Source organism: Cylas formicarius, unplaced genomic scaffold (assembly GCF_029955315.1).
Source record: "Cylas formicarius isolate icCylForm1 unplaced genomic scaffold, icCylForm1.1 PGA_scaffold_9__14_contigs__length_23061073, whole genome shotgun sequence".
Classification (NCBI taxonomy): domain Eukaryota; kingdom Metazoa; phylum Arthropoda; class Insecta; order Coleoptera; family Brentidae; genus Cylas; species Cylas formicarius.
Window position 1 is genome coordinate 3,941,390 of NW_026844365.1, and position 16,532 is coordinate 3,957,921.

General features: G+C 34.6%; 1 non-coding gene across 1 annotated transcript; it reads right to left on the reverse strand.

The window, feature by feature from the left end:
- Window positions 1–3,591: 3,591 nt before the first annotated feature.
- Window positions 3,592–3,664, reverse strand: Trnar-acg (transfer RNA arginine (anticodon ACG)). The gene has a single exon. It is a non-coding gene; the product is annotated as a tRNA-Arg (tRNA).
- Window positions 3,665–16,532: the final 12,868 nt, after the last annotated feature.

Consider the following 16,532-nt stretch of genomic DNA (forward strand, 5'->3'; position numbering starts at 1 on the left):
TAGGAGAACCTAGTGAAAAAGTTTCAAAACATTTGTCAAAATGTGGTTTAAAAATAACTTTCAGAACTAACAACACGATAGGAAAATTAAAAATAAAAATAAAACTAACTGTGCAAACTCTCAAAAATCTACAGGTTAAAATGCGGATCTTGTCCTAACATTTATATTGGACAAACAGGTAGATCCTTAGTCTACATTCTAATTATGCTACACACTTAAACACAGAAAAACGCATTTTTGATATTTTACATACAGCCATAAAAAGTAGAAAATTAAATTTATTGGGAGCCATGGAGATTAACAAAATGAGATATTCAAATGTATTGCTTAACGATCAATTAGGTTTAAATACGTCTCCTTAATTGAACTCAAATTCTCACATCAATATTAATTAAGGTTTTATGGTTATTTTTCGGCATGACAAGGTTGTCCATGTCCATGCATTTTTTTGTTAAGTAACATTAAGTGCATTATTTTTCCAATTGCAATCTTTTCATACTTATTTCAGAAATTCTCCTCGTAAACGTGCAAATCAAGACATCCTCGCAGCCAGCGAGGTCATAACTGGCGGTATATCTACACAATGTAATTCATTTTAAACGTATTTTCGGCGGACTATTAATGATACCATGATATATTTAAATTAAGTGTTTCCACAAGCGAGGCCGGCGACTTTAATTCCTTAATTAATAACTTGCTTCCTCATGCCGTGGGTGCATTAACAAAATGAGGGTTGTCGTCTGCCGCGTTCATTCCACTAACCGGGTGTAAACAGCTTTCAACGTCGGTCGTAGATTTCTCGAAACGCAGACGCGGCCGCAATATCCGAAATTAATATTCGAAAAATGAAATACTCTGATTCGAAATAAAACACTCAAGGAGAAAATAAAATTTACATGAATACATATTTAAACATCTTCAACACAAAAATAGACAATATTCTGGCAGAGAGAGAGAGAGAGAGAGAGACAGAGAGAGAGAGAGAGAGAGAGAGAGAGAGAGAGAGAGAGAGAGAGAGAGAGAGAGAGAGAGAGAGAGAGAGAGAGAGAGAGAGAGAATGTAATCTGAGCTTTAATTTTCATATAAATATCTCCAATACCGCTAGAGTCATACAGAAAAAACTGTTTTACGAAAACGCCATCATTATCACCAAACAAAATCAAAATTTGACTCTGCAACAATTTTCAAAATGAATGCGCACCTCGCAACGATGAACCAACCAATTCGTAATCGCCCCTGTGCAGTACAGCAAAATTTGAATTGACATTCCATTTCTTTTTCCGTCGTTCGCTGCGGAATTGCTTGTGTGGATTTGCCAACAAAAAAAAAAGTACCGACCGGTCACAAATAAACGTTTCGTCGTGAAAAGGTCCACCCTTTTATGTCCTCGGCACCCATTTCACAACAATTTCCCCAAATTGATTTGGTCGGGCAAATGCGCACGGCGAAATGGAAATAGTAGAAGTGGCCCCCGCTGCATCGTAAATGGAAGTTTTAAACGATTCGGAGGTAATATCGTTTGAGGCAGAAAATGACCGTTTCAAGAAAAAAACATTCCAAATTACTATGCCAAGCTACACCAATGCTTACCGCCAATGGCTTTAACGAATTTTTTTCTATTTTGTACAGGATTTTTGAATATCGCTGGCCTATTAAAAATCAATAATGCCAAAAGATAAACAGCTAATACTGGATTTCGGTGACAGGAGGTCATTTTGGAACATTGCAGTCTAAGACGAAAAGGTATACGAAAGCCGAATATGATAATTGCTACAAGGATGCGTGTTATCACCACTCTAGTCTGACCTCTAATCTGAGGCACTTTTACTAGCACTCAGATGGTACCGTTCAGGAATATAGTGAGCAATTTGGTCTGTTGATATTCTCAAAGACACTAAGACATACCACCCTAAGACTTCATGGAGAGGTCTTCGAATAGGTTTTATCTCTAAAACATGCGCAGAGAATTGAGCAAGCTCGGAAAGCTCTGAGCAACATGAGGGCTCCTCTGGCGAAACCACAGAAAAGAGAACGGGTGCGTTTGAAATATCATGGACGGAACATAAGACAAATATACCAACCAGTATACCAACCAAATTGCAAGGAGAAAGACGATAATTGCAGAGTCATTCTCTATAAAAAGACGTAGAAGTAGAGACGATAAATAAAATGTGAAATTGCCAAAAACTTATCAACAATTTGTATCAAGCACACTTATAATGAGTGCATTTTTTATGAAATTAAAGATAGAGCATCCATAATATTATTAGTGTTGATTTTAATGTGTGCAAACTTTATTTACCATTGTGTATAAGAAAATATAGTAATTTGTGTACCCATACCCTCTATTTGATTGGGTAAATGATAATATATTGTTAGACGAATAAGTGAGCAGAACCTCTCCAATAATATCAAATTTTTTCTAATATATTGTGATAGTTGCGACAGAATTATAGTGCGACACAACTATAGCTTTCAATATTGTATAGTATTGTACTCCAAAGTTTTGTAAATAAATTACCCATATTGTAGGATTTTTTAATTTAAATAAACGCTGTACCTAGTATTTTTCACTATAATATTGTAGAAACAAATCCATTAGGCAGTATAAAATCTAGCTTTCTTTTGCTTACTGAATCTTAACAATATTGTAACTGTTTTAAGTAATAATTATATATTTTAACAATTTTTTACATATACCACAGAGTTAACTAAGTTTCGCTGGTTTCCATTCAGAATGAATAAATTAAAAATAAATATAAATAAAAATATATAAATTAAAAAATTGAATACACATTTTTTATTAATTATTACTTAAGAAAATATGAAAAAAAATTCCTTAAATTACAGTGGAGTTTTTGAGCAAGTAGCACTTAATTATAAATTAAAACTTATAAAATAATGTTTGGACCCACAGAACCTTTATAAAATATTTTTTTCAATTCTTTGAACCGCTTTATTGCGAAAATGGCAATACTTATGAAAAAAAATGTAGAGACATTTTTTGTAGAGAATAAGATGGTCTACAATTTTTGTAAGAACTATTTTTGCTGTAAAACTTACCGTTTTGGCTGAAAAGCGCTAAAAACCTATTTTTGCAAACTTTCACCACGAATAAAATTTTTGCACAAGCAAGATCGATAGAGATTTTTCACATTCATACCAATTTTTACCTCTACGGGAATTTTTGTAATCTTAAGCATTAATTTGACTCGACTAGTAGGCAACGGTGCCACGTATCAAGTTTTAAAAATAGAGATTATAGTTATCGGCTCATTCCAATTTTTAAATGAATATCATTTACCTTTGCCAATAGGCATTTAATAAGTCATCGCGTTTTGGTAATATGTTTGTCCCCGTAAAGCAATCTAAGTTGTTTCTTTCTAATAGTGAAGTCAACTTGCCTCTTAAATACATTCGTCAGGTAAATGCGCCTAAACATAAGAAAACCGAACCATAAAATTAAAAAATGAAAAAAAACGTCCCCAATTTTTTTTTAAAAAAATGTAATTTTAAGAACACTATCGAGCAAAGTTTAGTGCGATATTCTTTTCAAATACCAATTACGATATGGCACATAAAAATAGCAATCGATCCTGCCAGGATTCGAACCTGGAATCTTCTGATCCGTAGTCAGACGCGTTATCCGTTGCGCCACAGGACCTCGCGCACTTATTTCTATGAAACGCTTATATACCGCGGAGAACCGCTTTAGTTATATAAATAGCATCACGAAACATTAATATTCAAGCGAAATATCGCGTCAAACATGTGAGAAGTTGTTTCACTGTAATCGCAGTTTTTACTGATTCAGAGGAAACACGGTATAACGCACTTATTAATTTGCCATTCCGAAAACCTGAGAAAGATACCATAACGAGCATAGAACTGAGATGGCTTTTACTTGATGAAAATCCACTTATTACAATTAAATTAGTAATAAAATAACTGTAAAAATCTGGATAGTTTTTGGTCTAATTTAACATTATCATCGTCATCAAGGCGAGTTGTTTACAAGATTGTGTCGCTTCTCGCATAACCTCCACCAGCGTCTCCTGTCATTCCAGTATCCTTCGTTAAGGCCTCTTCCATTTCGGTTGGAATGTATGTAATCCATTTGATCAATGCAAATCCCAAGCTTTATTATTCTTCATTTTTCGTAATGCTGCTTGCATCTCTTCTAATTTGATGTCATTTACTTCACTTACTACTGCTTCGTTTATATTCAATTGAGTGTCTAAATGCTCTTAGCGTTTTTCATCCAGTAACTTGTTGTAGTATTTTTTCCACTATTCTATTTTGAATGGATTTATCTTTCTTCCTGCGTTTGTGTTACTTTTGAGGTTGTTTCTAGTTCTCCAAGCTGCTCTAGACCTAAATCCTCCTACTATTGAACTAATTTCTGCACATTTATTTTCCCAGGATTTGTTTTCTTGATTTCTGTTTTTACAATATATTATATTTAACCATTCTAAGCATAGATTTTTCTTTTGTGTTTCGTTTGACCGCTGTTGATAAAAAGATTCTTAATATCTTTGAATTTTGGAGGTTTTTGGAAATAAGAAAACTTTATTGTATCAGTGAAAGGTTACCATAATTATAAAAATCGTCGACGACCTTGCTGTTGGGGTAAGCATACTGCGTTCGTTGAGACGATGCTTCTTATCACGTACTTCTGACATTAGTAATAGTAAGTATATTAAATTTAATCAGAATAATATTTAATTATTATTATTAACCCTTAAGAGGAGCACCCAGTGTGATTTGATAAAGACACGGTGTTGTCGAAACAATTGTCATGTAAAAATATATAATTTCGTGAAAATCTGAACTTATATTTCTTATTTATTTTGATAAATTGATTTTCGTCAAGTAAAAGCCACCTCAGTTCACCCAGGGGTGAATTAAAAGTGTTTCTCCCTCCCAAATGGATGACTTGGCTTGGAGGAAAAATTCTGTTATCCCTACTACAGATTGCGGACCATAGTCATCTTGAGATCCGAATACTAACGTAAATATAGGCCACAGTTGCTAGTCTCTACGCCACAAAGTGCTGTTGTTACGTCAGTAATTTATTACTTTATCTTATTTTTTGTATTTGTATAATCAGAATCCTAGAATAACTGTTTCAAAGTAATCTTGATAAATTCTTAATATCATCAGTCGGTTTTATTTTGTTGTTTAATTCAAGTGCATTTTTTTGGAAATTAAGTTGAAATTTTGCTGATTGTGACACATTTTGCCATAAGCAAATCATAAATATTACATTTGCGATAGTACTTTATGGTAGAAACATTTGATTTTCAATTGTTTCAATATTTAATCATGAGTTTCTTTTATTCGGTATTTAGCTCAAAATGAATACTGAAACTGAAGAAGCTAGAGATTTAATGACTGACAATAAACTATGAAAATATAAACGTGTACTTTATTTATGTTATAAGTGTTTAAATTGGGGTCCATCCTATGTGTAAAGAACATATAGCTAAAATTTGTATGCTATGTGCCACGAAATAATGAAAATATTGTAATGTAATTTAATAGTTTGGATTAATAAAAAATGCATGATTTCATATTATTAATCAAGCATTATCATTTTAAAAACACTGAACTTTATCTAACTAAATAATTTTTTTTTTAATTAAAGCTCAATGACGTAATAGAAATCTAGTAGAAGTAGATTCTATTCCCTTCTAAATGCCTTTGGAAAAAGATTTTATTTGTTAATTCCACCTAAATATAATATTTTGAATATAATCCTTTAATTTTTTTTTGTTTTTCTGTAATATTAGCAATATTATTTCTTAAACAAAAAATGCCATTGGTATATTCTTTTTCTACAAAGGGGTTGCCGGGTGCCAAGAAGTGCCAAAAGAGTGTGAACGGGGATCGCCGAGGGAGAGTGACCATTTTTATGTTGTTAGTATTCGTTTCTTCAATTCGCAGAATAGGAGGTGTTATCTATGGAATCAAAATGGCTAATGAAATAACACAACGGAAGGCACATTCTTCAGGGATGAAAATTGGCGGTTAATTACCGCCATTAGTCAAACGCAGAAGACGTCGATCCGGCGTTAAGCCTCGTGTTACACCTCCGCGATTCACTGCTGAAACGCGGAATCGTCGAGGACACTAGAGAACGCAGCCATTTTGAATATTTATGACCGACCGAGAGGGGTGCATACATTAACATGCCGTCTCGTATCTCAGTCGAGATTAACAGTCGCATTAAATGCCCTTTCAACTCGGATTTTAAGTGTGGATCGAATCACTTGACCCGAATACCGGTAGAGGTATTTTGATAAAAAGGAAATATTTTCGGTTGGCATGGAAAAATGCAATAAATAATAAAACAAACAGTTACAAAGTATTATACATATGTAGAATATATTCCACCAAGGAAATGTGAAAAAACGAAAAAACATTTACACGCGTAGGTAACAAAAGGAAAATCTATAAGTATTTAAGTATTATTGCTTCTTTATTTTTCGTCGTAAAAGTTGTTGATAAGTATACGGGCTGCATAATAGCAACTCAACAATCGTCAAAAATGAGTCACTATGAGTTATGAGTTAATATGAGTCTTCGTTACCTTTTTCTATTAGCATTAATACCTAGACCTAACTGTTTTAACTGGATTTCAAACTTGCAAAATTGTTAGGGCGTTAACCTTATTTTTAAAGATTTACATTTTGATCATTTTAATTGGATCATTAGAAAAATCTTAAATGGTGCACCATATAGAGCATTATTTTTTCAGAAATGCCTTACAAAAACTTACAACTTCTATTAAGTATAGTTTATAGTATAGCATTACAAAATGGCATGGTCAATTTTTTCCCTAAAAACTGAATTTTCAGGGTTTATTGGAACGGAAGAATTAATTTGAAGTGTAGTTGGAAAAATGTGTAATACATGTCATCGGAAAAGAAAATGTTTACAGAAATCTACTACTTCCAGAACTCATTATTAATGTGAGGGATGAGTCTAGGGACGGTAGTGATTATTTTGATGTAGAATAACTGTTTTTTTAATAAATATTTAAAGTAAGAATGGATTTTTCACTACATGGACTGAAAGTACCATAGTACGGTTCTGGAACGCCATTGTCGAATTACGAATGTATTTATTGAGGGTTTTAAAGAGAAACTCAAGCGAGGTGGGCCTGCGGTTCTGCGTTCATAAAAATTTAGCAAAGTTAAATATCGGATTATGTCGTAATAACCGTATATCGTTGTGCGAACTGTAATAACCAAGATATAATTGCGTAGGCTTTCACGGGCGGCGTCATCATCTGTGAGATTTTTCGGTTTGTTAGGCCGTGGTCCATTGGTTTTGCTACCAAAGATTTCAGCTGCTACTGCGGTAGCCATCTTCAGTGGAACGTAGATTGTAGCGCGAGGCTGTATCGGTACAGTGGTAATTGACTTGCAGCAATATACCTGTACCGATTATGTCACAATCGATGAGATGTTAGTTGGGTTTAGGGGCAGATGCCCTTTTTGGATGTATATGAAAGCCAAACCAGTCAAGAAGGGATCAAGATTATGTGTCTATGTGATTCCAAGACACATTATTTGGTAAATGCTTTCGTGTATACGGGCAAAACCAATGAAAGGAATCCTCTGCAGCTGTCCATACCTACGAGATCAGTACTCACTTTAGTGAATCCAATTTCTAATAGTAACAGGAATGTCACTGGTGATAACTGGTTCACTTCATTAGGACTGGTTAGTGAACTAAAAAGACTTGGACTTACATATGTGGAAACCATGCGTAAAAGAGGGAAATTCATCCGCAATTTCAACGCAATAAGAACTACGAAGTTGATTAGTGTCTATTTGGTTTTACTCGAGACAACACAATATTATCATATGTCCCTAAAAAAATCAAAGTGTGATCATGTTGCCCACCATGCACCACGACAACTCTGTTGGTCAGGAAACTAAAAAACCTGAGATAGTAATGTTTAATAATATGAAAGGAGGCGTTGATGCCTTTGACCAAAAATGCGTCCTTTATCGTTCAGATCGAGGATGTCGTCGATGACCTTTGGTGATTTGGTACGCTATAATGGATATTGCTATGGTAAATAGTCATATCATTTTTAACGCAGCTAATCCTGGAATAAAAAAAACCGCTCTGAGTTAGTTTATCAAAGAGCTCGGAATGAGTCTTATCAATGAGCATTTGAAATTAATATTTGCTATTCCCAATTTGTCCAGAGAACTTAGCTGAATAATCTCGAAAGCATTAGGATCTGAAAGTACTCGTGATGATCAGCCTAGACGAGAAGGTCTTGATCTAAAGCGTAGATGCTACTTGTGTCCCAGGGGTAAAGATACCAAACATTCCACCATTTGCTCAGAATGTCATAGGACAATCTACAAAACTAATTCACTACACAACAAGTCACCTGTACTTCATGCCAAGAATAGGTAAGCACTATATAAACAATCAATTTCTATTGCAATCATATTTTTAAAAATTATGTCAAAAACATGAATGTCATTTTTTTTGCTTGAGTTTTGAATATCTTTTTCTTCTGTTACAGGTGAAGATAGTATTATAAGAATCCTATTTCCAGAGAATAGACATTTTTGTTCCAATTTTTTTTGTTCAAAGGAACGTTGGTTATTGTTTATATAAAAATGAAGGTGTTGCTTATTTATGTTCTAATATTCTTATATTTTCGAATTATAAGTGTCTTTTCCTAAACATGTATCTTCTATATACTCATACATTCATCAAAAATAAAAAAATCACAAATTACATTTAAATAATTGCCACAGCCAATTCAAAATTGGGGGGTCCTTTGTGACCCAAGATAGTAGTTATGTAAGTATAAATGGGTGATAGTAGTTCAAGATTAACATCAATTTGTGCTGAAATATCGTACGATGCCTGTACGATATTGAAATGCTTTTTTTTAACTTTTAGATGACTACTACAAGCGAACTAATAAAACCCAAAAACCGGTCGGAAACTAATTAAAACCCCATCGAATAGAGTCGAATGTTCGTTTTCCCAATTAGTATTCATAGGACATTATTAATTAGAGACCTTTTCAATTCTCGGAATAAAACCCGCCGTTTTCTAGTAATTGGTAAGGGCGCAAAAACACCGGCTCGGTGAGCGCGCGACAGGCGCGCCTCCGTAGCACGCCATTTTTTTCCCCAAACTAGCCCCAAAACCCTGGGAAAAGTTTGAGCGTCCGCGGTGAGCCGTGCCTTTAAATTAACTCGTAAAATTCCGGTTAAGCAGGCAGTTTTTAGTTTGGGCCAGCTGTTGCGCACCCGGCCGGAACGCTCCGGGATAGTTTTATTTCAGGACGTAACCGACGTTCGGGGGTCGATTTGAATTTAAATTATTTTAATGTTCAAAAAACAGTACAGAATGGCAAGTTAATTAATTACAAAAGTTGTTTTTTTTTTAAATGGCCTTTATTTTTTTTATTTTCCTAATAGTCACTTTTTTATATACAGGGTGGTAAAACAAAGTTACATTCTTTTAAATAGACGATATATATATGATATATATGAGTGTGATACTGTGATTCATCGTTTCGAATTTATTATTTTCGTAAAAATAACAGATGGCAAATAGTTTAAATAGTTAATAAGCAACTCAATAATGATGGTTTAAACATAACCTGAATTCTGAAGATGGTCGCTTATAAGTTCGAAACGGTGCATCACAGACCCATACTAATATATATATCGTTGAATTTGTCTTTGAAAGGATTATCGAACAATGCAATAAAATTTAGGGTGCTCTATTAAAAAAAATGTAACTTTGTTTTACCACCTTGTATATAAAAAAGTGAAGATTAGGAAAACCATAAAAAGGTAATTTTAATAGAAACAAATTTTGAATTTTTTTTTTTGTAACCCCAGTAGGGTTCGAGATAAGGTATAGGCCCCTCTTAAACGGTCCACCCTGTACATGTAAAATAGAAATTCATACAGATGTGGGGTATAGATATTTCAAAAATTTTTTCATTTCTTTTTCTATAACACGAACAAGCAAGTCAAGCAGAGCGCGTTGCACCTTCAGATTAATTATAATTGGATTTATATTGTTTTGTATAGAAATGTAAGAGTAGTCAATTTTTATAATGTGCTGTACCGAATTATAAAGCTCTTAACTGGTATGTTATAGTATGTTATATATATACGAGTATGGTAAGTATAGTAATATTTTTTATCAAATTTATAACACCGGGACTTACAAATACAATACAAATAGAAATACTCTATGCAATGATATGGAGCCTGTTTTGATAAGGACAATATATATTCCTTCCTATAAGGTCCTGACCACTATTGTCTCGGCGGCGAGTTAGGAAATCATTACTTTTATTCCGTTTCCTCAATTCTCCATATCTCCAATCGACGATATTGGTGTTTTTGTAAGTAGGCAGGTTTCTTTTAAACCTCCTGGTTAAACAAGTCTTCTTATGATTAAAGGTTCATACACCATTTTCATTTTTTCATCAAGATACAAATTATGTCAATAACTTTTTCAAATCGCACAGCAATAACGATTATTCAACACTGCCACAAATGATCACCTTGTCACTCAAGTAAGGACAAATTTCTTGTTAATGATTATACCCAATAACCATAGGTATTGAAACAGACTATTCGTTCGAATACGCAATGCTTAAAACTAAATTAAAATTCTATTTAGCAACGTGGGCGTTAGTCATAGTGTTATAAATACTAGAAAAACGATCATTGACAGGACAGACAAAACAAAATGCATCAGATATATGGAAGAAGATAAATATCAATTACATAAATTTACTTTTAAATCACTCCCAATGCTTCAACCACAAAAACAACGAAAACGTATAACGCAAAGAGCAAATAAGAGCAACACAAACTAGTTATCATAGCAAAAATGTTTTCCTCCGAGTCTGATAGCCTTAGCTAAGCCTATTTTGGCATCAACATACTTTTTGCAATCTGACCAAATCATCTCTATCCCATTAAATTGGCAATGATAAGGCAATGCTAACTTTTCATATTCAAAGAAAAATACTTAGCATCTACCTATGCAGTTCTTCTGGCTTGCTTCACCAACATTCATAGCTGACCTCTCATTAAACCTAGCTGAAAAGAAATAGTCTTTTTCGACTAGAAACTGCTTGCGATTCCTTTTATTGTAAAAGAAATACTTTTCCCATAAAAAAGAAATACAAAACAAGTTTCAAAATTTGCAGTGTCCCGATTTGCAGACTGCGAGTTGAAGATAATAAATACTCCACAATGCCATTTTTAGAGCCAGCATCTAAAATAATATGGCCAACTTCTTCAGAGAATCTAGACGCTCCTTTACTAGATATCCAAGTGTGGTCCAAAAATACTGGATTGAATGAAAAGGCATCGTTCTGGTTTTTTATGTAGACGTCATGCTAAGACGCACCTGTTGTTTTTCTTCAAACTTCAGACGCAATAATTTTGCAACTGAAGCAAGCCTCTTACCAAATCTATCCGTCGAGTCAATGATCCTCTCTAATACCGGAGACACTGAAAGCGTATCCTATTTCAAAGGCGGTAGACTTTCTCCTCGCTTTAATTAATGTCCCAATTAATGGGTCGGCCGACTCGCTATCTCTCCCCGTGGAACTACTTGACACTATCTCAGTTGGTCAACAGTGTGGGCCATTAGTCACTCCGGGGAGTCCGAGATCGGGACTCTTATCAAGAGTGCCTCTTTTGTGTCGCGTTGTACAATGCGTGTCAAAATCAGTGACGGCTCGCGTTTATATCGGGCGATCATTTTTTTTTTTTTGGAAGGGAGGAGGGGAAAGTAATTTAGAACAATGGGGCTGAAAAATTATCGGGAATGGGAACGCAAAGCCTTCGGAGGTGTGAGTAACAATTCCAATTGTAAATTGTTTTTATTCTCTAACCGAAATGACATATTAACTGACATTATTACGTCATGCGTTAATCTTTCTCAACAGTGTTGACCTCTCTGTGTCCTGTTCTGCTTCTTGTTAGAGTGTCTATTCGTTCCTAATATTCAATAAATTTTTACAGACAGAAATAAAAATGCCTGATAACTTATCTGGTTTAAAAAAACGATGAAGGAATATCTCGTGATTAAATTCTTGTACTCGAGAGAAGATATTTTAGTTATAGTGTGTTCTTCGTTTCTTGTTTACAGATTATTGTATCTAGACCTGGATAAGTAGATTATTTCCTATGCACACATTATATTTGCCGCTTTGGAAAATTATTATACACTCGCTCCTCTCGTGCCAAATAAACTCGTCAGTCAAATGCCGTTTACCACACTTGTTGCCTAATATACCATTACCAGAGTTTTGAAACGTGTGTTATCCGTGTTTGGAAAATAATACTCACTTGTTTGGACATTCCTTATAATGACTTGAGTATCGAAAATGCAATACAGGGTATTACTCAGTTTCTTCTGTAAGGGCTTTTGAGAATATTAACCACTCAATAATGCTTCAAAAATTGTGGAATAATCCAATTAAAAAAATTAAATACAGCATGTAAAAATCAATGGTGAATTGAGCAAAGAAGGTAGAGTGGACCCTGGAGTGCCTCAAGGCACCGTCCTTGGCCCTGCTCTCTTCTTAGTCTACCTGAAATCATCATGGAAATAACTTCATGGGCTGTGGGAATGATATATCGTTAGGTCGTCGATTTACGAAAATGGCTTGACATATAATGATAATAAAACATTTTGTATAAGCTTTTCTCTTAAAAACTTGAATAGACTTGCCTCGACTTAAAATTCATACATATGAGTGTTTGCCGTTTGTCAAATGGAAGAAAAAATTTAAATATCCAGACTCGCATTTAAAATATGACAGATTCTATCAAATGCCTAGAAAATTAACTAAAACTCTTATTCATTGAATCGAAACTTCAAACTGTTCAGAAAAGTTGTGCAAGTAGTATTATTAGCAGTATACGAAACAATCCAACATCTATGAATGGTAAAAAAATAATTTGAATTATATTACACGCAAATTTGGTTTCCTATAAAAAGGCCGCTTATATCGTTTTCTATCTTAAGCGTATCCTGCATCCTATTCTATCCCACCTTACACTATATTTAAGCATCCAAGAAAATAGCAAAATTAACAAACCAAAGAATGCAGCTAAGCGCAAACTGCCTGATAGCTTAGAAAGCTATATAATTGAATTGATTTGTATCTCGTTATATTATGTACTGGTAAATAAAGTGTTTTTTTTTGTAGTAGGCTCTTTTTAAGCTACTTAGCTATCATTTCATGTTTGTTCTATTGTTTATCATGTCAGCCCCTACTACCCACAATTTAGTGAAAATCGAATTTTTTGAAAGTATCTGCGCTCATATAAACATTTTATATCTCGGTAAAGGCACGTTCTTTGGGATCGCCGTTGGTACAGAAATGATCACCGTCGGAATTTTTTTTGTCTGTTTGTTCGTTCTCCGTTCTCCGTTCTCGTATTTTGGTTTTTCCTGAATAACTTTCAATCATTGGAGCTACAAAATTAAAATTTGCCTCCACGAGGCACATATATAGGAAATGGCCCTGATCCCACGACGGTATCCATCTTTTTTTTCGCGATTTTCGACTGTTTTTTGAACATTGAACACGATAAGTGTCCCAAATTTGAAGCAATCGACTTCATATTTGGCATATATATGTAGTTTTGCACCATGACGGAAACCATTGAAAATGGAGGGGCTGGGGGGTCGGGAAGTATTTTAAAAAAATTGCGTGTGCAAGGGTCTACAAAAAACATCATTTTTCAAAAACTGTTTACCAGAAGACGCAGAAACTTTTATTTTTGACAATTTTTCAAAAATATACAGGGTGCGCAGCAAATGCAAAAAAGCTGAAAAATGGGTCCCCCTTTATTTCGGGCATTTTTTCGATCATATAAAGGGTTTTCAAATTATAGGCAAAAATCTAAAAGACCTACAAAATTGTTTTTTTACACAGTAAATTATTAGGCGCAAATCAAAAATCGCTATTGCAAGCGCTAATTGGTCCAATTGGTCATAGGCCGCATCAAGACCTACAATTTTTGTATATGCACATACCCTGCTCGGGATATTTCAAAAAATCCTATTGTTATTGCGGGCACTGACAAAACGCGATGACGTCATTGATTATTACGGCGCACTGTATGGTTTCAGAAAAAAAACTTATTTTCTCGAAAACCATTTGCTATTTTCGAAAAATTCTTGGACCACAAAACGTGGAAGATCCAGAGCTATAACCTATACTTCGAACATTGCTTGAAACATATACAGAGTATGTTGTTTATAGGTAAATTATTGGCGATAAATGAAAAACCGTTAAGGATGGGATAATTTTATTTGAACAATATCGTAAACTGGTTCGAGAGAGAGTTTCAGGTTTCGTCAATTATACAGGGCGCGAGATATTTGAAAAAATATGCACACACAAGTAAGGCGTACTTGGTTGTGTCACTCAGAAGTCCTGTTGCATATCTACTAAGGATTTATGAATCTGAATCTTTCTGAAATGGACTATAATAATTTTACTCAAATTCCCAAAATAAAATCATGGTCCGATTCTACAAAATCAATTTCAACGAAATCACAATTCTATCATGCGTACACCAAAAACCCACCAAACACAAATTAATTTTGCCAATTAATTCGTTTCGCTTGTCCCGCATCTGCTGTGGGTGGTAATGACGTGGCCGGTTTAACATTTGCATATCGCCGGGCACGCATCAGCTGTCATGACATAATTTGGGGCCATGTTAGATGTGTCTCCGGTGTCCCTGGACCGACGTGACGTCACGTTTCAATTTGCGTGGCCCGTCGGCATGACATGTCAAAATTATCGGTCTATTTGTTTCGTTACTATGGAAACTAATTCAAAAGCGATGAAATATAAACAAATCGATGTGTATTCAAAGAATTCGAGATTCGAGGAATAAACCGAAAAGAAGCTATTGAATCTGATCAGCATTATAATGGAATGAATGTGTTACTGACATTGGCGTTTTATATTTGAATATTGTTACACAATAGTGTTGAACAGGTGGCGAGCTCGAGCAGCGCTACTCCACCTAACCGTCGATACAATGTAGTAATATATTGAGAATTAACAAGAAAAAAAAACTAACAAATATAAATAAGTCCCTTAAGTCCACCCAAGATTCACAACTTGACAATTTTAAGCAAATCAAAGGAGGATAAAAAAAGAAAGAAAAAAAAATCTCAGTAGATAAGTAGTCTGTATACATGTAAAATAATTTCAGTTTCCCCCAGGACTTCTGCAGTAGATAAGATAAGTGAGAATCAAAAAGCAGCCTGCTATCAAGAAAGACTCCTAAGTTTTTACATTTATCGATAAATTCAAGCGGAGTACCAATCAAAGAAAGCTTCAGATCTTTATACTCGATAATTTCCTCTTTTTTATTACCAAAAAGAACAATCTGGGTCTTGGAATCATTTAATTTCAGACCACGGGCTTTGGAGATTCTAGAAATCACTTCAAGGTCCTCATTTATGCCATTGTGAGACAAAGCTACATCTTTGACCGAGAATGATAAGTATATTTGCATATCATCTGTATAGTGATGAGAATGGCATTTCTTTAAATGCTTAGAGAAGTCAGAGGTGTAAACAGAGAACAATAAAGGTGCCAAAATGCTGCACTGCGGAGCTCCCCTTAGAATTGACAGAAAGTCAAACATCTCTAATCCCAACGTAACCCTTTGCCGCCGACCTTTAAAGAACTTTAAAATAAGAAGACTTAAGGTATCCAAGTCTTTTATAATCCAACAAAATCAAACAAGTATTTCTTGACACATCCTGAGCCCTAAGTGACATTAAGCAGTGCTGTGGTCGTACTGTGCCCGGGCCTAAACTCAGTTTGGGAGGCAGGCAAAATATTCGAATCAGCAACATGATTATTAAGTTGATCATATATGACCTTCTCCAATATTTTTGACATTACACCGAGTATGCTAATAGGGCGAAAATGTGAGATCTCAGAAGGTGCAGTTATCTTAGCAACAGGTATTACATAAGCTTCCTTGCTGGTACATTAGTTAATGAAAAACTTCACCAAGGGTGTCAGATGAAGAGCAATAAAAGAAAGTGTTTTTCAGATCGAGGCCGTCCACACCCTTTGCGTTTGATTTAATTCTGGATAATATTCTCTCCACATCATCCACTGTTAAGGCTGCAAAGTTAAGCTGACTAGCAGTTCTATCATAAACACGACCTAAATACAACTCAGAAATCACATCTTTATTAGCCTGCTCTTCACCAGCCGGAGGCGGAACACTTTCAGTAAAACTGATTCAATGTGGATGGATCAGAAACATCTGTTGGGTTGCATCGAGGCCCCGCATTAATGTTACATCTACTCTTCTCTCTAATAATTTTTACATTAGAGATATTGAGCATTCCATCGTAAAGTATACACCACAACCTCCAAAAGAAAATGCCACATTTGCCTTTTCTTACATTTAAAATTCCACTAGCACATATAAAAATTTCTTAGGAAATAT